Source organism: Astatotilapia calliptera, chromosome 8 (assembly GCF_964374335.1).
Source record: "Astatotilapia calliptera chromosome 8, fAstCal68.1, whole genome shotgun sequence".
Classification (NCBI taxonomy): domain Eukaryota; kingdom Metazoa; phylum Chordata; class Actinopteri; order Cichliformes; family Cichlidae; genus Astatotilapia; species Astatotilapia calliptera.
This window is the reverse complement of record NC_137429.1, coordinates 5581302-5606818: the sequence shown is the minus strand read 5'-3', so window position 1 is coordinate 5606818 and position 25517 is coordinate 5581302. Positions and strand designations below refer to the sequence as shown.

Genomic DNA, 25517 nt, shown 5'->3' with positions numbered 1-25517 from the left:
GTCAACACAAGAAAACACCACAAGCTGTAGCCAGCTCTGCTCATTACAACTTGCCCTGGTCCTTCCACTGACTCCTGTTAAAGAACCATGTTGGCAACTGAAAATACCTTCACTGAGCATTTTCAACAGCAGGATTTAAATAAACACGCTAAATGCACTCTGTAAAATTCACCATATTATTTCCCAGCTACACAGCTGCACAGGGCCTTACAGTACTTGCTTACTGTAGCTTCATAAGTGTCGAGCAGAAAAAGATTTCCAGGCTGATCTGATCTAACTTTGACTTTGTCACACTGCTACCTCCCTCCGCCTGCCTCAGACAACAGCAGAGTAGAGACGCCTCGGGGAAACCAGACAGGCATCTGACAAGCGGCACCAAAAAGCGAGAGCGTTTGCCACCTCATGGTCTGACCGATCGCGCTATCAAACTCTGCGGTTGATACACATGTAGTGCTGTTGCGTTAAAAAAAAACATAGCAACAACAAAGCTGCCAACCGCAACGTAGATACTGTAGGGTGTCATGCATTTAGTAGAAGGTAGAACACCGGACAGCCAACCACATCCTGTAGAGATGCAGTGCTCACTACTGTACAAGTGCACTCTCTAAGGCTTTATGTAATACCTTAAGCAATTGTAGCACTGAAGTAAAAGTTTGCATGAGCTTGTAAATCAGCACTGTGACCCAATTATCTTGGTGTTCAAGTTGTGGGAAATCTACCTAAAAGGTCTGTTGTTAAGAAGCGCCAGACGGCTGTTTAGGTTTTATACCAGTGTACTGGAAAAACAAACAAACAAACAAACAAAACAGTGGATCACATGACCCTTGAAGTCTGACTTTTTTCTGCTGGATAAGCAAAGATCACAATCGCACTGTCTAATATGAAATGTAATTATAACCAAGGAACATTAAAACTTATTTGGACGATGCTAAAACCTAAACGGATGTGTTGTGCTTTTGTTTTTTGACATTTTTGTTGTTTGTTTGTTTTACAGAAAACTTGATTCCACTGATTTTGTACATACTGTAATGATGGCTCAACGCATCAACTGCCACGTTTTACCTGGCTCGGGTATCTCTGCCAGAGACTCAATCCGCGTAGAGTAACTGTACGCTTTCCTTTTGTACACGGAGAACTGTAGATGTGACAGATACTTGATCTGTGATCAAATCTATGGAAACTCTAAGAGATCTGCTCAGAAGACCTGCTGCTTTTGCTCTGTTGGCTAACAAACCAACAGAGCAACATATCAAATGTGAGACATTTCTGGAGAAGATACCCAGAGACAGAATACCTACTGTACAGTCAATGGAGAATATTAAAAGATAATTCAATATAAGCAATAAAAGATAAAGATATGCAGGTGCGGGATAAAGAAGGTCAGGCCAGGAATGTCAACATTTTGATATAAGGTCACGGAACAGATGAAAGAGCTCCCTCTGCACTGTAAAAGGCCTTTTTGTCTCAACTGGTTCACTCAGTCTGACATACTGTTCAAGTTTGCCAATTTACTTTTGCCAGAAGGTTTATGCTCTTTTTCTTTTTGCCTTAGCTAATCACTAACAAGTGATGTTTCCACTCAACCAGGGACAGTACAACAGCACAGAGGACTCAATTTACCGATTATATTTGAAACCAAAAACATATGCCAGTTAGAGACTGATTTCTGTAACGAAACCTACAACAAACTGTACTAGCTCATGGCCAAGACTGTAGTTTAGCCTCGGGGTATGCCCGTTCACACCACACAGTCATTTACTGTAAGAAAAAAAGCCTAAATAGCCTATTGGGGACTATTTTTGTTTTAAACCAGACAAAACTAGTGAGCCGACGGATCTACATGAAGCAATCAGATGAAGAACGCCGTATGAATGAACAAAAAAGTAAACAGCATCAGTGCGCCCAGTGTGGTGGTGAGTGAGAAGAGCTAGCAATACTAGATTATCTAGCATCGCTTGGAGACTTCCAGAGGAGTCAACTGCGTTGTCCTTATTCAGCAATTTTGCACTTTTTTATTTTTTAAGTTTAGTTTATTTTTTACATAGTGCTACGACTGTTGTCGTAATGCTGTCTCATATGTAAATCTGAGTCTGCAGGTGCCTCTCCGTGATTGGTGGATCCAGGGGACGGACCATACAGATTGGCTAATGATCTGGATGACACCACCATGGATGGCCAGTCATTCATCCTCGGCCCTTCCCAACCGGCAGACTTTGTGTTCCCTGTCTAGCCATGTTTGTTTGATACAGGAGCATATAGGAGTGGACTGCCCTTTTGTTTGATTACAGGTTTCTCATGTTTTTGTTAGTTAGGGGGCTAAGTTGCAGTCGTTTGGTTTAATTCTTTTTGAGTAGGCAAGTTTGATTTATCCTTGTGATAGGCTCCTTCTGTTTGTTATTTTGGCATTAGGTCCACCCCACAGTTATAATTCGCTCCTTTTCTTTGTTTTTTTTTTAATCCACTCATTGGAAATAAATCACCATCAAACAGTAGTAATTGTGTGATGTGCTGCTGGGGTCGGACGGGGATGGATCACCCTTATGTTATGGTCTGGCCACACCTAGACGGACCATAACACAGAGAGATAAATACGTTAGGCAACACGCCACTGCATTTACAGAAAAAGCTAGTTTTCAATGCCCATCCCTGCTTTACAAGTAAATAATTTACAGAGCAGAGCTTAGTCATTTTCACTCATCAGCTGATAAATGAAAAAAACTAAAGAAGAGATGGAAGAAGTAGAAGAAGAAGTAGGAAGATGACGTCCCCATTCCTGATGCCACCGCTGTGGGCATTGAGCTGACAAACAGAGTTGCTGATTAGACTAGAAATGCTGGCTGCTGTTTAGAGATGTGGAAAGAGGCAAGCCTTGCATACACTGCAAAAAAAAAAAAAAAAAAAAAAAATCAGGTCACGCAGGACAACTTCCAATTTAATAATAACTAGGAAAAAAATATGATTCCTGAACCAATCAAGAAAGGTCTGTTACTCATGTTTGGTTTCCAAGAGAGACCACAATAGGCTTGGACTGTTGTAAATGATGACTGTACACTGAATGGCAACAGAAGAGGATGATGAATAGATCAGGACAGCCTCACCAATTGAGAACAGAAACCAGCATAACTTCACTGTAACAAAGAAAGTGTCTTGACAGACAACTTGATGTCCAAAGCCTTTCAAGCCACACACTCTGTTCAAAAAAACAAAAAGAAACACGCCAGTCCGTTACAGCCTACATTTGTTTGATGCCTTTGTGTAAGACTAAATGAATGCATGGCCATTAAAAGCCATGAACGCCACAAGGACAGAGTCCCCATTGAAAATATGGTAATCATAAGCTCAGAGCCGTCTGTCTGTTCCGACTTCATCTTGGCACCTTGGGATTATTTCTGATGTTATTTTTAAATGTTGATGGGAATGCAGTGCCATTCCATGTAGCGCATAAAAGGCATGAAAAATATTAGGTTCTAGTTTTCAATGTGACAACGACAGCTGCCGAGATGTGAGGGAGTTGGCTGTGAAAACGCGAGGCAACACATCCGCTTCGCACATGTGTTCTCTCTCCAGCAGTGAAGCCATCAAACTGAGAATCTAAACCAGACCAAATACAATGGACAACCAAAGACGGATGAACCAGCGAGAGAGTCGAAGCAGGAGGGGGTGAGGTTGGCGCCACAGCCAAACTCTGTAAATCACCGGACTAATGTGCAGCAGGCTTGTCATATGAGCATCTCGCATATGAAGGAAAAAAAACTTGGATAGTGTCTCGAGTAGCTCTATACACGTCCAGTCTCATGTACACAAAACCACATGAAAGAACAAAAAGAGGGCCTCCTTTGTCCACACAGCTTAGCAGATCTTAGTGTTACACCAGTGCAAAAAAATTAAAGGCAGTTAGTTAATCAGCATATAAAAACCAGACAGATGTCCCGTATGGAAGAGAAAAACAAAGTGTAGATGAGTAAATGATTCAAGAGGGTCATGAAGAGGTAAAGGGAAGGAAGAAGGAGAAAGTAACTTTGGGCTCCAGCAGACAACATCTGTAGAATTACTTTCTTCCCACTTGACTTTTGGGGGGAAGCTGTTGCTTTTCCCCCCCCTCACAAATAAGAAAAGCAGAGCGGGAATGAGCCCTGGAGAAAAGACACAAAAGTAGAGAGAATCGTTAGATTGCCAATTGCACTTTTTTACTCTTTCTTTAAACACTGAAACAGGTTTTGATGCATGTGATCTCTCCTCGGGTTCATTCTGCAAATTACTGCAGATGAATGGAAGCGACTGCAGGTCAAATGACACCGTTTTAATCCATTAAACTAAAATAAAATACGAGGTTTTAGCAATTTGATTTAAACAAATTAAGTTTTTATTAATGTGATTAAATTCATAAAACTCAATGTGAGCAGTTTCACGTAGGAACTGGGTTTTTTTGCTTTAGCAGGGACTGCAGATAATCAGGTGATGAATTCTGAAAAAATCTTTCATAAGTCTTTCAAATATAAAAGCTGTGTGCTGTCTTTTTGTGTTATATCTATAAACGAAGGCAGATATTTCAACAGACATTCGAGGTCTGGAAATCTCACCCCAAAACAATCCAGATGCATAAACTGCCAAAGGAAAGGTTTGAAAATCTGACTTTGTAGGGACGCTGTCTACCTAAAACAGTCTCTTGATTTCATCGAGCCAGACTGGTGAAATATGTACCCGGCTACCGCTTTAAGATATTCAAACAAATGCACTGGTTTATAAGAAATGCTTCTGCAACAATACAAAACGAAATTCCAAGTAGATCAAGATTAAAGTTTAAAAACCCCACAAACACTAACTACAGACACTAACAAAAAATAATAAAAAAAAAATCTGATTGCTCAATTTGATACACTTTGTGCTTGGGCGTCAATGATACACAGACGCATATAAAATGTTAATCTCTCTGAAATTTTAACTTGGGACTACAAAATCAGCCATCCTTGTAGGAGACTGAGATAGTGTTAGTTAAATGTTAATCTATCCAATAGTGACAAAACAAACTGAAGGGAAAAGAGTGGGAAAATGATGGACAGGGAGGAGTTAAGAGACGGGGGGAAAGGGATGTGACAGGCGGCAAAGTCTTCTTGGGACAGGTTGTCAGTGGCCTGATTGTCAGCCCCCTTTCTGCACACAAATACTCCCTGGGGTCAACATGTGGGGTGGAAGACGAGGAGCGAAGGGGCCCGGGCTGCTGTGGCAGCCTGTACTTGATTTAAGATGTTTGAATCTGCGCCAAAATTCCTGAAGGAACACAGTAAGCGGGGAGCTGGCCAGAAAAACAGGCCCAGAACTGAGGCTTTAAAGAAGAGAAAGAGAGAGGGCGAAGTGTGGTGAATATGAAATGTGTGTTTGAGCTCAGACATGCTAGTGTTGCTATGGTAAAACAGGACTCTGGAAATGAGGGGATGGGAGAATTCCAAATGGGAACACTGGGGGTGCAGTGTGTGCAGGGAGCCAAATGGATATGGTTTGAATGTGCATGCGCGTGCATGTATCGCATGTGTTAACACAAAGGCATAAAGAAAATCTGAAGGAGTGTTATGGAGGCACAGCAGAAGGTAGAAGCAAAGGGGGGGACTAGGGAAGATCAAGGCCAAGGATTCGTGGAAAAGCAAGGCAGGTGAAAGTGAGACTGAACAGATCTGGGATCAATTTTTCAGTGATTGATTGATTGATTGATTGATTGATTGATTATTTATTTCAACATGTGAACAATATACAAGTACATTTAGAAAAGAAATAAGAGAGAAAAAAAATACTATACAAATTACATACAAAAAACCATTCTGATTAATTTACATGTTGAAAGGGAGTGGGAAGAAGTATACACTTATTTAATCCCACCCCTGTCCCATAAATGATCAGTGAATATTTAGTCAGCTTCCTTACTGATATAATTTGTAATAAAAATAGTGAACAGATTTCTGATATACTATATACTATAATATCACATCATGAATTTTTTGTTTGTTTGTTTGTTTTTAAATAGAGACATTCACTTAATTTAAATATTTTCCTTTTCTTTATAGATCGAGAAGATCGTATTTTTATAACTCTTTTTGAACAGTTTTATGTTTGGACATTGCTTTAATTCCATATTCAGTTTGTTCCATAGTTTCACTCCGTGAACAGAAACACAAAAGCCTTTTCTTGTAGTACGTACCTTCATTGTTTTGAAGTTACAAAAACCCCTTAAATTATAACTTCCTTCTTTCAAAGAAAAACATACTCTGAATATTACCTGGCAGTTCTTTATTTTTTGCTTTGAATAGAATTTGTGCTGTTTGGAATTTCACTATATCGTCAAGTTTCAATATTTCAGACTGCAAAAATAGTGAGTTTGTATGTTCCCTATAACCTGCATTGTGGATGATTCGAATTGCTTTCTTTTGAAGAGTAAAAAGTGAATGTAATGTGGTTTTATAGTTATTGCCCCAGACCTCTGCACAATAGCTTAAGTATGGTGAAACCAGTGAACAGTAGAGAATATGAAGTGATGTTCTGTCGAATACCTGTTTTGCCTTGTTTAGTACTGCAATGCTTCGTGATACTTTGGAATGAATATATCTTACGTGAGCTCTCCAGTTAAGTTTTTCATCTATTATTACCCCCAGAAATTTATTTTCACTGACTCTTTCAATATCAACACCATTTATTTGAATCTTTGCATTTGTATTTAAACTACTATTTCCAAATAACATCAGTTTAGATTTATTCAAATTTAATGATAATTTGTTTTTATCAAGCCAGAACTTCACTTTACTTATTTCATTAGTCATATCCTCCAATAAATTCTGCAGATCATCACCAGAGCAAAAAATGTTTGTATCGTCTTTTGCAAAACTCGAGAGCAAAAACCTCAATTTGTCTTTGCAACATATTGTTCTGAAAGCATAAAATCCCAACATGATAAGACAACAAAAGAAGGGCCGCGGGTGTGCAAGCCCACAGTTCTCTTTGCATTTCATCTTTTTCTAAGGCTAGGGGAGCCCATCCATGTAAACCATTGTAACCTTTTGGATCAGAGGACAAACAATTGAAAACACCTCCTCCTCTGAGTATGTCGCTCATGGCAGGGATAGGATACCCCTCATCTCTCTTGCTCAGCGACCGGAAACCTTTGCTGTTGTAAAACGCATTTCCTGCCAGTTTCAATGTGTTTAAACTAATTGTAGTCATGACAAATCATCAACTATGACTTGCTCTTTAAAATCATGACGCTTCTATAGATAGAAGGTGTGATATATTACCAACTTGTCCTGTTTCGAGGTGACCACACTGCACTGCAGGGAAATTCCCTCATAACGGTCCTGAAAATGTTTTCGCACATGCACTCCATCCCTGAACTTTTGCAGACATTTCCCGGCAGAGGTGCATGTGAGTTGCTTACCAGTTCCATAGCACACAATCTGTTTGATGCTGGATTGTGCTCATATCAGAGCAGCAGAGTTAATTGCCTGGAGAATTAGGAGCGAGCGAGAGGGCATCATCTTGCCACCCAGGCAGCGCGCCTCCACTAAACCAACTGATGCTAATTAGATGCTCTTCAGTCTGGGTGAGGTTTGTTAATCCCCCTCTCAGTTTTGGACAGGACATAATCATCCTTAAATCAAATTACAAATATATATATAAATAAATAAGAAAATTATTTATGTCATTGTTTTGGGTTTCTCCGGGTTTTCCAAGGGTCTGTTTCAGAGCGGGACCACACCAGATTCTTGGGTCAAAGTTAAGGTTTGGCTAAAGATGTTTTACTATCCTCCAATCACCAAATTTTTTTTAAAAAGTTGAAAATGTATTGTCTTAAAAATAAATACTTTCCCATGTTCTTCCTGGCATCTGTGAGTTTAAAACACACCACCAGTTCAAGTAAATGGTGGTTCAGGAAACAGAAACACACTACTTTTAAGATCAGCCTTAATACTTTCATTTTGATTAAACTTACAGTTAGGGGCTGGGTCGAGTGAGCCTGGACTATCCCTGATTTATGCTGCTATAGGCTCAGGATGCTCGGGGGACTTCCCATGCTGCATGGAGCGTTCCTTTTCCACTCACATGCCACTTCAGCGTGTTATTAACTTCTCTCTGTGCCGTCTCTCTGTCTGTTTCTGATGGAGATGTCTTCCTGTTGGAAGTGAGAACTTTCTCTCCGCCGCAGCTCTTTCGTTGAGATTCTTAACTTCTAATATAAACTGTCTTGAGATGACTGTTTGTGGATTGGTAATGCATGGGCGGTGCAGTGTGATGACTGCAGCTACTGTACAAACAACAGAAGCATACAAAGTCAAAGACGAAAAAGGTCCTCCTTTGAAAACAACACATGAAAATGAGGTCCGGTGCAAATGCCAGGTAAGGCTGGCCAACTGTGCTGGTGAAGAATAGTTGAATTGTTCCCCCAGTGAACCTATCTGGCAGACCTCAATGTGGTTTCAGCCTTCACAGTTAACATATATGACTCTGCGTTCCTTCACTAATGAAAATCATAAATACGTCAGGTAATGAAAGCCAAACCCCTACTATAAATATAGACACATCAATTCAAAGTCAATACTGAGAATACTTGTGCTTTTAATATTGCTCACGGTTATATAATCTACCGTAGTGTTGGTTTAAGCCCAGTCTGGTGTTCCTTAAGCTCCTGTCTGAGTGTTTAAACAGTAACCGGCTTGGTGAGTCTATTTCACACCGTGCCCCCTTTTTTCTTACTCTTTATCAGCACCTTCTATTTATAGCCCCTTTACTGCAGCAGAGCAGCTCAGTACAGTATGTTCCATAAAACATAGGCTTCTGACCACATAAGTATGCATAGTGTATGCCTCTGCAGTTGTCTCTCCGCGTATGGACAACACTGGCGTTATCTAAACAGGAGGAGACACGCACAATGAACTCACACAGCCTTGGGAGTCCACACATGGGCAGTGATGAACACAATGAGACGCATTCAGAGACACGGCGCAAGAAGACGCAAACACAAATAGGGTTACGAACAGACAGGGAGGCATATATAAAGAGTCAACTACAGCAATTGATACAAATGTGGGCACACACACTGGGAGGTACAGTCACACAGATCAGACACAGATTAAAATCCCTGACAGGTGAAGTTAGTAACAGTGATCACTTAGTCACAGTTAAGTGTTCTGCACTTAGGGGGTCTTTCATCCATGTTATGAAACAACCCACCACCCATCTTATGGTAAAGGCACTCCCTAAGCAGCACAGTGTGTCCCACCATCCTGCAAGAAGTGCCCAGTAATGGCTCAAGAGCCATGTTAACGAGTCTAAGACACTTTAGCCTAACCCCACCAGGCTTTGTGTGTAATAACTAAGACTGATCAGTATATACTCAGGCTCACATTAGGGCTACATTTATTCACACTAAGAAGCACTGCTATAGCTGCTACTGTGCACTTTGTTGGGTAAACTTCTTACAAATGAATTTAATAACTTTGAGAAATGGACAGCTGGATGAAAACAGGGAGCAGACTCTTTCTGGTGCACCCCACAGAGCTGATCATTTCTTCGGATTTCACCGTAGACTCCACAGACAACCCATGCTGCAAAGTGAGCTGCTTACTGCGTTTGTACAATCCCATAATCCAGCATCCTCACAACAAATCCGAGGAAAATCTCAATCAGCTAATAGTTCAAAAGTTGACTCACTGTGAGATTTGTCTCCAGTCGCTTCTCTTTTCTGTTCTGCTTGAGAGTAAAACTTCTTTTATCCCAAATCTTTTACCCCCAAATTATCAGTCGCCTATTCTACTTGTAGCAATATCCAAATGGAAACTCATACACACAGATTATCATCTAGGGTGAGGTGGGGTCACACGAATATAATCAACTTAATTAATCTCAATAGCCTAGCAACGAAAAAAAACAATGAAATATGAGCCATACTGATTTTTTTATACAACATTCTGCATTTAAACTTTAGTTATTATTAATCTGTAGCGCTCTCGTCTTTTACCCCGTCTTTCTCCCCTCACATCGCAGCAGATAACTGCCCCTCCCTAAACCTGATTCTGCTTGAGGTTTTCTTCCTGCTAAAAGGGAGTTTTTCCTTCCCCCTTTTGCCAAGTGCTTGCTCACAGGGGGTCATCTGATTGTTCGAGTTTCCTCTGTATTATTGTAGCGTCTGTTGGCTGTGGCTGTTGTTGTGATTTGGTGCATTATAAATAAAAAAAAGCTTAAAGATTCTCAAATATTTGGTGGAAAAAGAAGCGTGTGCACTGCAGGCCTATCTGACTAACGGACAAGTGCTGAACAAAGTTTCTGACAGCACCTGCACACACAAACACATCCACACAGAAGAAGTTTGTCAAACCACATTGGCAGAATTACAGCTAAACTAACCCTGACAGACTTGGATTAGGTACTTTGCCAAACGGCACATGGGCAATTGATATAATGGAGATAACTCATCAGCTGCCAGCTTAGCGAGACATCAAACAATAAAAAAAATGGCAACCGTTATAACAGCTAGCTTTAAGACAAAGCAAAGCAGAGGCTTTAAAGTGAGAGAAAATAAGACTTGTAATATAATCTGAAACCATACGTTTGGGCTTATACCTTCTCTGTTGCTGTCATCAAGTTGCCAAAAATTAAAGCATATACCCAGTTAATGTTCAACCAAGCAATAAGTTAAAAAAATTGTGTCAATATTATTCACTTTACTTCACAATCTGCTCTCCTATAGGTCTCCTTCCAGTGGTGGAGGGAAAATGTCCCAATATGGCTTTTAGTAGTGATGGCATGTTGAGCTGAGTCTGCTCAGATTCTAGAATTGTATCTTTAATGAGAAAGTGGAGGACTCGGGTCAATGACCTGGAACTCATCCAAATACAGTACAAAAGGTGCACCAGTACCTTCCTGCGTCCATCTCCTCACTATGTGCTTGAAAGCTTAACCTCCTAGGACCTGGCGTCCACATATGTGGAGATCACATTTTGGGTTACTTAGACCAAAATACTCAATTTTGCTCTAAAAGGGCCTGATATCCACTTACGAGGACAGCATACTGCTACTGTTCTATCAAAATTTTAAATGAATATCCTCATATGTGGCTCTCATTTTTCTTAGAAACTAAAATTAGGTAAAAAAATAAAAAAATCTGCTAATTCTTTGTTTTTACATTTATCAGGCCCCAATCAGCCCAAATATCAAAGAGAAATTAAAAATGCATGCCGTGGAAGAGTTCGGGTCTTAGGAGGTTAAGAAATACATTTGAATATACTCGACGTATTTGAGCGCACATTCGCCTGTGTGCGCGGGGGAGGTGGTGTTTGTGCGTGCATTCATATCTGCAAACAAAGTTCTGAAGCTGGACTCAATTTCCTCCTTAGTCTGTCTTTAATAAACTCTCATACACATGTATGGCTGAAACTCAAGCCAAACAAAGTGTAGAGCTAACAGATGGGACACAATGATGTCCACTGTACGTGAGACCTTTAAATGTCTTCTCTCTTCTCCGCCTTTGCCGGAGTTCACTTTGTTTGTGTGGCAAAGGAGTAGGAAGGGAAGACTGGAATATTTGTGGCCCGACAACAAAAGCGCTGGAATGCCTTTTTCTAAACTGGTTAACGCTGCCCACCGGTCACAGGCCACTTCTTTCCTCTTCCCCTTCCTCAAGTCTCTTTCCAACGTCTCTGTCAGTTTTTTTTAATCGTTCCTTCTTCTCTCTGTCTCTTTACATCATTACAAATATATAAAGTTTCTGGGCAGATGGCACAAACTGCATTTAACATCAACACTGTGCACTAACGCTCCACCACCACTACCACATGCTGTGATAAACACTCAGTATAGAAAAATATAAGCCAGCATGTTCTTGCATGTACTCCCTCAGAGCTTATGCAACAAAATGACCTACTTTCTATCCAATCAACATTTAATGTACAGTGCTTCTTATCCATGCTGAAGGCGTATTCATTAAACTTGTAAAGCAGCAGTAGCTCAGATGTTTTGGTCCTTAGCTTGAGGTGAAAGACATCACAAGGTATATGTTACCTTTATCTATAGTCCCATATAGCTGAACCGTGACAGCGAGACCAAACACAGGCAGGGCAACGTTAGCCAGAGAGGCAAAATGATCTGTCTGGTGTGGCTGAGCGTGTTTTCTGGCACCACAGGGACAGGCTGGACTGTATACTACATATATAACATGGCGGGGGGGGCAAAATGTTTGGGCAGGATCTTGTGCCTGCTGCACCTGTTACGTGACTCAACTGACACCACTTTCGGAAACATTAACAAGTGGGGAGGGGGCACTGACTTTTTTAAGGGAAAAGAACTAAATCCACCCATTTAATAAACATGAGGGAAATGTGAACTGGGGTTTGGTGCTTAATGGAGTATAAAGTATTCATAAAACAGCCATTAAATCAAATGTGTGCAATTACTTGAAACTATTAATTTCATTTTACCTTCATTTAAACAAGCGGTGACAACTTGTTTTAGTTCTTTCATAGGGAAACAGATGCAGCAATTTCAACAAGCTTAAAAGTCAACATTTGGCATGACTACATTTAATCTTCATCAAAGCTTAAACTCTCTTAAGCAAGATTTCTTGTCATTTGTTTAAATAGTCTTCAGGTATAGTTTTCCAGGCTTCTCGAAGGGCTTTCAAAGTTCTTCTTTGGAACTTTGGGTCTTCGTTAGCAGCTTTTGATCCCTCTAAATACAAACTGCTTCAAATATTGCACAATGACAGTTTATAATTCAATTGATTTTGACAAGATCTCCAACAAAACTTGCTGAAATTCTGCCCCAAACCAAGACAAAGCCTCCATCGTGTTTTACAGACGGCTGTAGATGTTGTATTTCTTTCCTGGACTTTCTCTGTGCATATTATTGATGATTTGATCCAAAAAATTTCAGATTTGATTTAATCACCCTATAAGACCTGTCTTCACCTGTTTCAGTTCAGTTATTAAGTAATTTTGTTCCAAATTTCCTTCCAATTCAGAGATGTGACTTTCGATGAGGTTTCGTTCAACAGCAGGTGGATCAACTGAAGGACTAGATGCATCTTTCCTGTTTCTTAGGGACATGCCTTTTAGCTACTGTTCATCTGCTGTAGATATTTTGAGGCCTTTTACACCTTCTGTTATCTTCCACATATCCAGGTTTGTCAAAAAAACAAAAACATCCCAGCCAATGTCCAAAAGAAATCTTTGAAAGACTTTCAAAAATCCTAGAAAACTATTGTTCAAGACCACTTAAAAAATTACAAGAGGGTCTGGCTCCTTGGAAACAAAACATAAAGAAAAGGGGGGTGGCTCAAGATTTTTACAAAGTAGACAAATTAGAGTAATTAATGACTTTTATTAGTGGAGTAGTTCTGGCCCCCTCGGCTGGTTTTTGACACGTGACAGACTGTTTACACATAATGCTATTTTGGAAAAAGCTGCACGACCATGTTCGTTATTTTGAGTGTGCAAAACCTCAGGACTCCACTAACCTGTCTGTTATATGGATGCATTAAAATGTCAACATTTAAAGAAACTTGTATTCCTGTCAGATTTGCTGCCGCTGCGGTGTATGGAAACACAAGCTCCCCGTGAAACCTGTGAACTTAGAAAAATGTTTCCAGCTTGGGTTGCTAAAAGAACTGCCTCATTGTTACTTTGAAACTAGATAGCAGTCGATACAATCAGATCTGTTTCACACCAGGAAGTACAGTTGGCTGTCTGACAGGAGCTGTTGCAGCCTGGTGAAGACTTAGTGTTGCAGTATGTGATCTGAATGGAACAACGGCATGTGGCTGCAATCATGGCTTACAAAGTGGGAGGAATATAAAAGAGAAGTCAGTTCTGTAGCCGATTAAAGTGCACTGCCTGTGCAGTGAGCTGCTGCCTATTTTACATGAATCTAACGTCATTTTTTTCAATGACAGTGTGACACGATAGCAAAACAAGTCAATGTAAACATGTTTGAGGAGTCCCTCAAAAGCATTTGCAAATGAAGTTTTGGTTCATTTATTGTTAAAATGTTGAGATTGTGCAGGACTTAAAGCTACAGAATTGAATCTATTTTTGGCTTTCTTCTTCTGATGCAGCTTTTATTCCCCCCGAAGAAAATGTTAAAACAATTATGATATGAGATCCAGATTTTCATTTTGCGATAGCTGGTCGATTAAAACAAGCTATCAGAACTGTGGATTGTGTTTAGCTCTACTTTGTTTCGTACTGTGCAACCTCAGGCTAGCACCTCTGCACTTTTACATTTCTATTGTTTTGAATTTTAAATCAGAGGTTAAAGCAACTGTGTGATTACAGACACATTTGGATATCAGAAACCGCTGCTCTGCTGGGATTTTCCCACACAACCATCCCTACCCAGTATGCAGCGGTTCTATGGGCAAAAACGCCTCGTTAATGCCAGAGTTCAGAGGACTGCTTCAAGGTGATAAGCAACAGCACCATAATTAGGCAATAATCAGATGCTCGTCTGCATACCTCAGTTGCAGAAGAGCGTCTGCTCATTTGAGTTACTGCTGCATCTCTAAAGACACCTCAAGGTGACAGCAAGGCAACAGTAACTCAAATAGCCACTCATTACAGCCAAGATATGCAGGATACGCCCAAAATGTTGAAACAGATGGGCTGCAGCACCAGTAGACCACACCGACTGCCACGCCTGTCAGCTGAGGAAACTGAGTCACTAAATCTCAATCATACAGAGCACCTTTAGGATGTAGTCAAACAGGAGATTTACATTACAGACCTGCAGGAAATGTGACATGCTGTCATGTCGATACGGCCCAAAATCTCTCAGGACTGTTGAATCTATGCCATGAGGAATTAAGGGCAAAACGGGCTCACACTCAATACTAAGTATAGTATACCTAATGAAATGGCTAGTGAGTGTATGTGAACAAGGCTCTCCCTCTCTCGTCACTTCTTTCTCCCCGTGCTGCTCGAAGTGGGAAATATACTCCCGGTGTGTCTTTCGTCTGGTCTGTTTATTTTGCGTTTGGGCCACACAGCAAGTATTTCAGAGGGTGAGCGAGTGCATCTCAGTGAGTGCAGGCTTCTCTGGACTTTAACTTTTAACTAGAGCACCTTCATATATGAAGATTAAAAGTCTAGCACTGAAGTGGGGCCAACAAACAAAGGACAGGAAGAAGAGTAGATGGTGCTGAGTACTATTTCCTTCCCTGTTGTGCCATTGTGCCAGTTATCTTCAATGTCTACAACAAAGCAGTACAAATCATGTAATGAAAAGAATGCAGTTGAAAGACAATCTAAACAGGCTGTGTTGGTAAAATATATTTAATATATATTTCACGTTATCTTTTTTTCTGTGCAGCACCAATAAACTACAGTTCAAATACAAACGCGGCCCTCATGGGTAGCTACGTTACACCACAAAACCTTTCTAATCTTTACCAATTGCGGTTTGCACTTTTCCGCTTTGACCCCAAGCAGAGCTCGCCTTTAATACAGATGTTGGCGTGATCACAAAGAAATGAATGAAATAAGTATCAGGAGACCTGCAAAAGAGGAACATTTTGTGCTTTGCAGAAAAGAGGCAAAAACCACTTCCTGTGAGTGAATGAGAGAGCCGTCCTAAAAACCACACAGTTTCATAAAAATACCACACACGCTACCTCGATAATGCTGCAGCCTAACATTATAGCTGCCCCTTGTTTACAACACAATAAACCCATATGCTGGAAAGCAAAGAGCACTTGCGCTGCACAAAAAGAAAGAAAGAAAAAAAAAAACACAATAAGATAACAGTGTCATGTCTCTACTGCTTCACTGACACCCAGCCATGTTTCCAGCCAAAACGCAGGTAAACCCGCACCTGGTATTAGTCAGTGTCATTATTCAGTTATTGTTTCCATTGTTCCTGGAAATATCAAATGAATCCCTTGCTTCCTTGCAGAATAAAACTGCACTAAATTGACGCTACTCTATTCTGTCCAATCGTCCTAGAGTCTCGAGGCAGGTTATTAAGTTACTTTATTGATCACCAATGTGGAGGGGGAAAAAAAGCTCATTCAAATGTCACAGAAAAGGAGACAGCATTAATACAGAGACAGCCTGAACGCTCATCTGTCTGACTGAAATGGTTTCAGTTTAAATGTCACTGTGTCTCTCTTCTACGCAGCTTTGACTGTCATACAGTTTATGTCTTCCCGTTAGTGGCAGCAAAGGCCTGAATGGCCATCTGACGAATTCAATTCAATCAAAGTGAAACTGCTGCTTGGTACGCGAGTTGTCCAAAAGCGAACGCTGGGATTACCCAGGGAGGTGGTGAGTCAAACTGTCAAAGAAAAAAAGCAATTCAGCCACTGGCTTTCAGCCCACTCACACTTTGCCTATCCTGCTTTACACATCCCCAGGTACATCCTGTCTGCAGATAAGCAAAGCTCACAGATTATCTTTGCGTGAATCGGAATGCGTCCCATTTGTTTTATCAGCGACTGTGAGCTTGTGGATGCTCATTTGATTATGCTTGCTCTTGTTTATGATTGTAGCTGTGAATGCATTCCCAGGTGGATGTGTGTGTGCGTCTGTTTGCAAGTGTGTGCCAGAGCGAGAAGGTGATTCCCCTGACGGGCACGACAGATGGGGAGGGAGTGGATCTGCTCGTTCTCTCTGCCACCTGAGAGCCACGAGGGTATACAGAGGCGATGCCCGACGCTCAATCCGCTGACAGAGGTTGCTTTGTTTTGATTTAGTCGCTCGGCGCAGCACAACAGAAAAGTCAATTGACTATAATTAGAAAAGGATTATATTGTGGTTTCTGGTTTAATAGCAATTAGCAAACTACAAAACACTCAGACGCCAAGCGTTTCATTTTTAGTCAGTACTACAATTCATAAACTGCGGTAGGCTCTGTCAACACAGATATTTATCTTGCTGTTACAGAGTTTATCTGTGTGTTATGGGTAATCTGTGTTCTCACACAGCCAGCAAACCTGACCATTTGAGTCAAGAACTTTTATTCAAGTTTATGTCAGAAGGCAGGCCCATTTTAGAAAGGGTTTTTTTATGTATCTAAAATGCACTTGATATGTTTGCACTGATACCTACTATAATGTGCGTCACGTCATCATTCTGTTTCTAATCAAAATGCAATTGAAATACATAATCTCAGTACCACACCTAAATATCAGTTCCACCCTTTTTAGTCAGAAGTAATGACGCAGAAGTAATAACGCCCTATATTTGACACATTTTAAGCTATTAGAAAGATTTCTAACCATTTCTTCCAAGTAGAGGAGTTTGAGCATCTCTGGATCTTGCTCACAAGTGAGGCAAGACTTGAGCAGTAGATTGACACGACACAACAATAACGCAGACTGTGTATCAGTCTGTTGCGGTGAAGAGCAGGAAGGCAAAGCTGCAGATTTACCAGATGATCTGCGTTCCTATCCTCACCTACTCTTGAGAAAGCTCATTTCTGCTGTGATCTCATTCTATCAGTCTGTACCTAAAGGGTGTCTAGGCTCTGCCTGAGAGACAGAGGAAAGAGCTTAGTCATTCAAGAGGGCCTCAGAGAGCCACTATTTGAAGGTGGTTCAGGCACCTAACCAGGTGTCTTCTAGGTGAGGTATTTTAGGCGTTTCTGCTACTGGGTATCTCTGCCTGGACTATTGCCCCTTATAAAACAGATGACGGCAGATCATGGATAGTTGGATGAATGGATGGATGGATTGATTGTTACAAAAACTACTATTTCTGTCACTAAAACAAATTTTAAAGTGTGATGCAGGCTAATGGACTCAGCTTTGAGTACAATAAAATCCAACCGAAAATGACCATTTTATGTCCTATTCACTATGTAACTATACCTTTAAAAACTAGTAGGAGGTGGGGTAACTTTCCCACTGTATGTAGTAAATTCAAACAATGTGATATCAAAAAGAGGAAGAACTTCAAAGCAACTAACAATACACACAGAATTAGAGAACTATAGAAATGGGGAAGCAGCAGTTGACAACTTTCTAATAATTATGATGCTAGTTAGCTCTTTGACGTAGCCAGATGCTATCACACAACTTTTACATTTTTTTGGGTACAAAGGAAACAAAAGTGTTCAGATCAATGTAAGTGTGTAGGAGTGCTCCCACACTAAACAATCAACAACGTGGCATCGTAGCAATGTGCATTTAGGTTTCAAAAGAGAAGCACATCCATCTGTGGCACCCACCATCATACAGTCAAACCTGGATGATTCAGCTATATAGATAGTACAATCTCCAAAAATATTCAAACTTCTCCTACTTTTCCCTACCTTATTTAAAATTTCATTCAGCATTTTTTAACAATTTTAATTCAATGCGTTCAGCTGCTGTAGATGATTGGACCCTGAATTTCTCTGCTTCATATCTACCCTTTATCTACAGTATGAATGCTTTTATACAGTGCAGAGGAGCATGTTCCTGCCATTATCCCAAATGTCAAAATGAAATTTGGCTCTGCAAAGTGATGACAGTAATCAGCCAAAGTAAGTAAAGATATAGATCCATGCGTCAGTGCCCAAAGCCGCCCTCCGATTGTGACCGACTGAGTTATAAATCCTCAGAAAAACAATGGACCTAATAACACCATATCGGTTCCACATGTCAGAGTCTCTATGTTAATCTCTGATTTATATCAAATCTGTAATTCAAGCTTGTCAACTTCAAGTTCTGACCTGGGACCACCTGCATTTGGAGAATTAGCTAAAGAAATAAAAGCTTGGAAATGTCAGCAGCCTCCAGCTCTCATTCTAATGCATTTATTTAATCAACGTTAGATATGCGGTTACTCTCACTTTCCGATTGTAGACACAGGCTGTTAACATTTATTAGGTTGCAGCTCAAAGCTTGATTGTTTCCTACTCCTCAGCCAACAGAAGTCATTACATATGAATCTTTCACTTTTACTTCTTCTGTATCAGACTCAAAACCTGATTAGGATTCAGCAGACTTCTTCCAATTACTCCATCAACCAGGGTGGTGTTAGACAGTGAGAACATGCATAAAGCAAGAAAGAGATCATCAGTCATCAGGAACGCCGCTTTGAATCAAAGACACGACTCGTCAATGAGGCACAGCATGTTAACATGTAGCAGTTATGATAAAAGGCAAAAATCCAACACGGTGCAAGACACCACTCTTGGGGAAAATCGTTGACTGTTGCAATTTCAGGAATGTAAACTGTCAGACGATACGCTGACCCGCTGCCAGCAGACAAAAAAGAAAAGCTGGCCCAGAAAATGTGTTGCAGAACAAGGTTAATTCCACCATGTCCACATTTACTGTCTTGTCAAGACTGAGTGATTCCTCAACCCTCCACAACCCTACAGGGATGTTGCACCAGTTGAGAATGTGTTTGCATAGCACGCATAATGCACTGCCCAAACACACTGTTATTGTTCTCAAAGTGTAGTTTCCTTCATTTGCCACACTGAAAAAGCTGCATACACAGGAAACAGCATATGTAAGAATCATTAAGCACATGCAAAATGCAAAACTATCTAGCATGCGATTTCCTTTGTAAATGAAGTCTGGAGCTTGTTCATACAACACATGTGACCCTTGAGGTGCTTAGGTGGCAAATAGAATCAGGTTTGCTAACATAGCTCGTCTGGAAAGATGAGGAAACGCTCTGGATAGATTATTTTTGATCGTTTTCCAATGTTCTGGACATTCTTGACAGGTGGAAACCATGGGAACCTGACAAACATGTCAGTGCCAGTCAATAAGTGTACAGTTCATATGTACTATATATACAGAAGTCTCCCAAAAAACAACCATAAAAAAAACCCATCAACTCTGTACCTGTGGAAATGAGACACTGTGTTCCAGTGGAAAAGTAACACCAACCACCAACCAGGCTTTTCACTGTCAATATATCACAGTACCATTACACTAACAGATCCCATTGACGAAGTCTGACAGTTAATACAAGCCGCCAGCGTTGTACACAAAGCCATGCAAACTTTTTCTTACCTTGGTTGTCAGCTGCCTTCACTTCAGTGCCCTTTCTTTAGATTTGAATACAGCTTTTATCCCAACACAGGTCTTCGCAGACTCTGCAATCAGAAGAGACAATCTGTGATTCTTCGTGTCTTTGCCAACAAAAGCAAAACATTCACCAGGCCAAAAGTTCCAGGGAGTGAAAAGGCTTTCAGAGGAATCCTGTGAGCCAAATCCTACAGATAGCCACAACTCGAGCACAAGCAAATCCACATGGCCACTGAAGCATGCATGTACTGCTAAGTCAGGGATGACATGGGAGGAGTCTGGGAGTTCAAGAGAGGAAAATCCCCAAAGGAGGCGCAAGGTTTTCTTGTCTATCAAAACCAATTTTAGATCTTCATGTGACCAGCTTACCACTAAAAAGCTTAGCAGTCTAATCCTTCAACCAAATGAATTGTCTAACTCGAGGCTTTGGTCAAAGGCATCAAAGCGCCGTTATAGCATGAATGTTGCCGAACTTTCAAAGGGGCAGGTATATGGAGTATACAGCTCTCCAGTACACTATGCAGATATTCGCTTTACTGTCTGCTTGGCTTCATTACACTTTGTACAAAAAGACCTTTCAATATTAACACCTATTACTGTACATAAACGAAAGACCCCAGGCAATATTAACAGACATCTCGGCCAAGTTAAATATTTTAATCAGTTGCATTAGAAAAACTGAATAATTACCACTCATGCTTCAACACATACTATCAAGGTACTTGCACACTCATGGCGATGCTGATGAACGCCAAGTAAAAAGCAAGCTGAGAGAGAGCATTCACGCTAGGCATACCTGCACTTTTTCTAAAGGCTATAAGCATAATAGAGCTGGTCTTTATATATGACCACTAAAGTAAATTATATTTAACATTGAGTTGTTTTATTCTGAACCGGCCCTTTATATCAGATCAACTGAAGTGATCTGGTAGAAGCAAATTAAATAATGTTTTGTGTGTGTTTGTGTTTCGGACAACACTAACTCAGTCTGATAAAAATGCCAACTCAAAATGGCTCGATTTTATTTAGCTTATTTTTTGATCGTGAAAAAGGGGTATTGAAATGATTAATTAATACATACAGGCAGTGAATGCAAGAGTATGGGACGAACAACCACAGATAATTGAGCCTCGCAATAGCTCAGCTAGGCATGCCAGTAAATTTATGCTCACAATAGTTTCACGCACGCTCTAATCATGTATAGCCATGGCCTACCTCTCCCCATAGGCGATGCGTACAACTGTGCTGACCTCTGTATCCTCGCTCTGCATGACTTCATGCTTTCAGCTATTTAACTCCCTCCAACTCTCCAGCCTCCCACTCTATTAGCATTTAATTGTATATAAACTGCAAAAATGTTTAACACATGCCCATGTTCATAAGATGCTGTATCTCACACCCTGTGGGAGGTGGGGGGTGCAGAGGTTGGTGCCCACATTAATGTGTACTGTGTGAAAATAGAGACAAGCACAAAAAAAGTCTGTTTTACAGCATCACATGAGCGGGGCTACAGGCTAAGATGAATGCATGTGAGTTTCTGAAATTGAAGACAATAGTTCAACCAGAATGTAGTCAGAAAATATGCCAATGACATGGCAAGTTTCACAACTCCTACAAGAAGGCAAAAGGTTGGGCCTTCCTGGGGATTTATGCACAACTACATGTAGGGTCGACACAGCCCGCTACTATTGTCAATGAGCTGTCCGGTACTGTCAGTTCCTCTTGTTTGATTTCCAGCCAGAAAATATCAGTCATTCTCTTTTTACAAGGATGCAGGATATGTTATAGGCTCTGCAAAGATTCACCTCAGAAATCTAAATCTGGTGGATTGTACAGCAACATTGATCCTGTGTGAGTTTGAAGTCTTCTTGTCATTGTTTTAATGGCGCCGAACCAACGCATTGCCTTTTTCCTACTGTTCTTCCAATAATGATGTCCTTTTTTAATGACTATTCTGTTCTGATGACATGTTCAAAGTTGGCGTGTCATATCTTTTGTCTTTCCAGTGACGTTGATGGCTTGATTTCTTCCAAGATTGATTTGTTGGTCCTTCTGGTGGCTGTCTATGGTTTTAATAAAATCCTTCTACAGCACCACGTACAATTTGTCGACTGTCCTGTTTTCCCCAGGAAAACTTTCCCCAACTATAGGTCCCCATGGAGAAAAAAAAAAAGTGAAAATCAATGTTTTCATCGGCTAAGAAATGTCCTTAGATTTGAAGACCTTATCCAATGAGTTCGTCGTTGCCTTGCCCACTGCGATTCTCCTTTGACTTCCAAGGTAAATGAGGCCTCAGAATCATCATTGATCACAGCAAAAAGTTAAAAATAAGTAAGTATAATAGTAGTAACAATAATCTGAATACAGCTAATGTCAACAGTGCAAAACATCAGGATCCTTTTTAAGGACGCTACTGTTACGTACACACAAATACGTTCACATGCTTATATGTCAAGAGAATAACAAAGTCCGGAAAACAGATGCCTCCCGAGCGTAGTTAACAATGTGACATGTAAAGAAATACGTTCAAAGCTCTGACTGAGATATCCACACACAACTGAACACACTTGGTATCTTTACATCATAATCTTCTGTTTGGCATACTAGATATATTTCCATAGCTTGTATCATTATCTGATGACTTTCAGTCGCAGACGCACATCACCGCTGACACTTTTCCTCTTGACCTGACAGGCAGCACACATAAAATCATATCTTGCACTGAAAAGATAATGATGAAGTTATTCATTAAAAGACAGCTTGTTGGCGGCACAATCAACGGGAATGAGAAACAGAAATGGTGGCCTTTGGGTGTTAGATGTTGTCTCACAGCTGTTGCTGCTTCACAAATTAAAATATAAAGATATGCAGAGGCTACGTGGATTGATTATTCTCATTTTCATTTTATGCTGGGAACACACAAAAAACCACGGTGACAGCTAATAACTTAAAAGGTACTTTTGGCTACACTTTTTTCCCCAAAGGGTCGCTACAGCAGATGGATCTGGGTGTTTTCCTTATTGTCCAGGTTTGTGATGCAACCCACCCCCAATCTATCAGGGCTTGGGAACAGCATTAGTGTCTCCTTCCAGTGGTAGCCAATAAAATAATGGACCTAAAAACTTACACAAGACCTCACCACACCTAATCTCAGTGAACTAATTTCAGAAGCAGTTTGTTAGTGCTACCTAATGCTTGTAAAGCAGGGAGGTCTATTAAAAGGCCTTTAATTTTTAACAGAATGAACCAGAGAGGCCAAGCCTTACTACTCATGGACTGATCAAACGAAAAAAAAAAAAGGATTGTACCATCATCCAATCACGCACAACTTCACACCGGATCTCTTCGATAAATTAGCTCTAAGTTGAAGAAATGTACGTTTCTGCAACCAATACTCTTCATTTGATAAGAGTGATCGAGTTTGGCAGCCATGCATTTGATTGTTCAGTTAACCCATATGCTAACCCAGCTCTTAGGACTTGGGGAGGGATAAATATGCATCCTCACAGGTGGCAGAGAGAAGAGGTAAACCTGACAGGAAACCTACATTATAAAATCTATTTAAAAGAGAAATAAGTTGGTGTTTGTAGTTAATGATACTTTATTTTGTGCCGTACACTAGTGCTGGTATGCAAGAAGGGTCCAGACGTACCAAGATTTAACTTATTAACAACGCTAGCAGTCATTGCAGCAAACTCTTCAGCGGCGTCTTACTCCCCATGCGACATTTTCCATAATGCACCGTGCTGAGCTCACCAAAAATCATAAAGGATCAATCAGACTCCAAAACAGACTTAAAGCAATGAGCTGTGTTCAGGATCAACATGTTAAACATATTAGAGAATTAACAGCTATTTTTAGAGTTTTTATTAGAGTGTAGACTGGAAATCAGGGAGAGGGTAGGGGGCACACACACTGTACCCTTTACCATATAGTCAAACTGCTGAACCAGGTGAGCTACACCAGCACCCTGCTAAGCTATAGCTTGATGTAAATCAAAATGTAAACGTTATTCACGCACTTGTAGGCTCATCCAACCAAGATCTCACTCTGTGAGTCTCGTTCCCTTACAAGTTCTCTTGCTACATGTAAGGAGACAGCACCTCTCCAGATTTTTGTTTTGCTATATGAAAACCCGGTGCTTTATTCTGAAAGAGTTGGAACACAAAAAGAAGATGCTATTCGGAAAGAAAATCCACAGAGCTTGAAGCTCATTGGATAACGCCTAAGTGCTAAACAAAACAAAGGACTTACATGGAGTAACGCATACTAGGAAGGCTTTATTGCACTGGAGTATTAGACAGCTCATTTCTTTATCAGCATTGATTAATCTATTTTGATAGCCAACAACCGGCTTTAGCAGTTGCACCTTTATTGCACTACTATTGTTGTGGTGTTTAAACACGGGCATAAAAATATCACCCGAGCCAAACATCATTACTTGAGTAATTTGTCTGAGCAAATAAAAGATAAGCAGGGAGCAGAGATTACAAATGGCAGTATATGAGCTTCTCATTAATATTCCTGCCTCCGATCGTGATGCACAAAAAGAACAGGTGATACAAAGAGGAGTAAAAATGCTCTTTTTCTAACTTGTCAGCCTGAGAGAGACTGACTTGTTTCCTCAACAGCATAACATGTCTTCACATGAGCTTCATTCTTGTGACATGCTTTGGTGCACAGCGACACACAGCCACACCGAGAGGTCAATATCTGATTTAAAGGTTCAGCAGATGTTCACAACAGATTACGTATGCGGCAGTTTTAAAAGCATTAAATAATATCAGCTGTTCCTTGAGGCTTTTTCCCTTCTTTCTTTTTTTTTTTTTCCCCTTCTTTCTTGAGTCTCACCACATAATGAATACAACACAAGCCCCCTTCATCCCAGATGCTTGTTTGGAAGATGTTTGGAAGATGATATAGCAAATATAACTGGATTTGGGGCCGAGTTTCCATATTTTAGCAGTGACTACAACTGATGCTTTTAGGATGAGTAAACCCAGTGATACTATGCTAGGATGTTTTTGTTGAATCTGCAAATGTGAGGGATTTGGTGGCATTTCTGTCTACACTTAGCCACTTTATTAGGTGCACCTTGAGTCACATAATGATATAATATTTTCAGCATAATATCTCCTGTAGCCTCAGTCTCTTACTCTTAGCTGTTAGAAGTAGCACCTGGTGTGGACAACATGTCGGGTATTCAGGATGCTCGGTTCGCTTCGGTTGCAGAAGAGCATATTTGAGCTGCTGTTGCCTGTCAGCATGAAGCAGTCTGACCATTTTCCACTAACCGCTGATATCAACAAGGCAGTTTCATCCAGAAAACTTCAATTTACTGCATATTTTCTCTTTTGAAACTGCAGTAAATCAGCAGTTTCAGAAATACTAAGATCAGTCCATCTGGCAACCATGCAACATTCAAAGTCACATAATTAATTTTTACTCCCAATTTTAAGAACTTCTGTTTAAGATTCAGCAGGTCATCTTGACCATGTCTACATGCCTGAATGCGTTGAGT

The 25517-nt window shown here is 40.5% G+C and overlaps 1 protein-coding gene across 1 annotated transcript in view; it reads right to left on the bottom strand.

The window, feature by feature from the left end:
• The window catches only part of thrab (thyroid hormone receptor alpha b), a 170738-nt gene that overhangs the window by 126463 nt on the left and 18758 nt on the right, over window positions 1–25517 (bottom strand). The window contains exon 2 of the mRNA XM_026178097.2: window positions 19982–20064. The gene's annotated coding sequence lies outside the window, so the exon portion shown is untranslated. The remainder of the gene's footprint in view (window positions 1–19981; window positions 20065–25517) is intronic.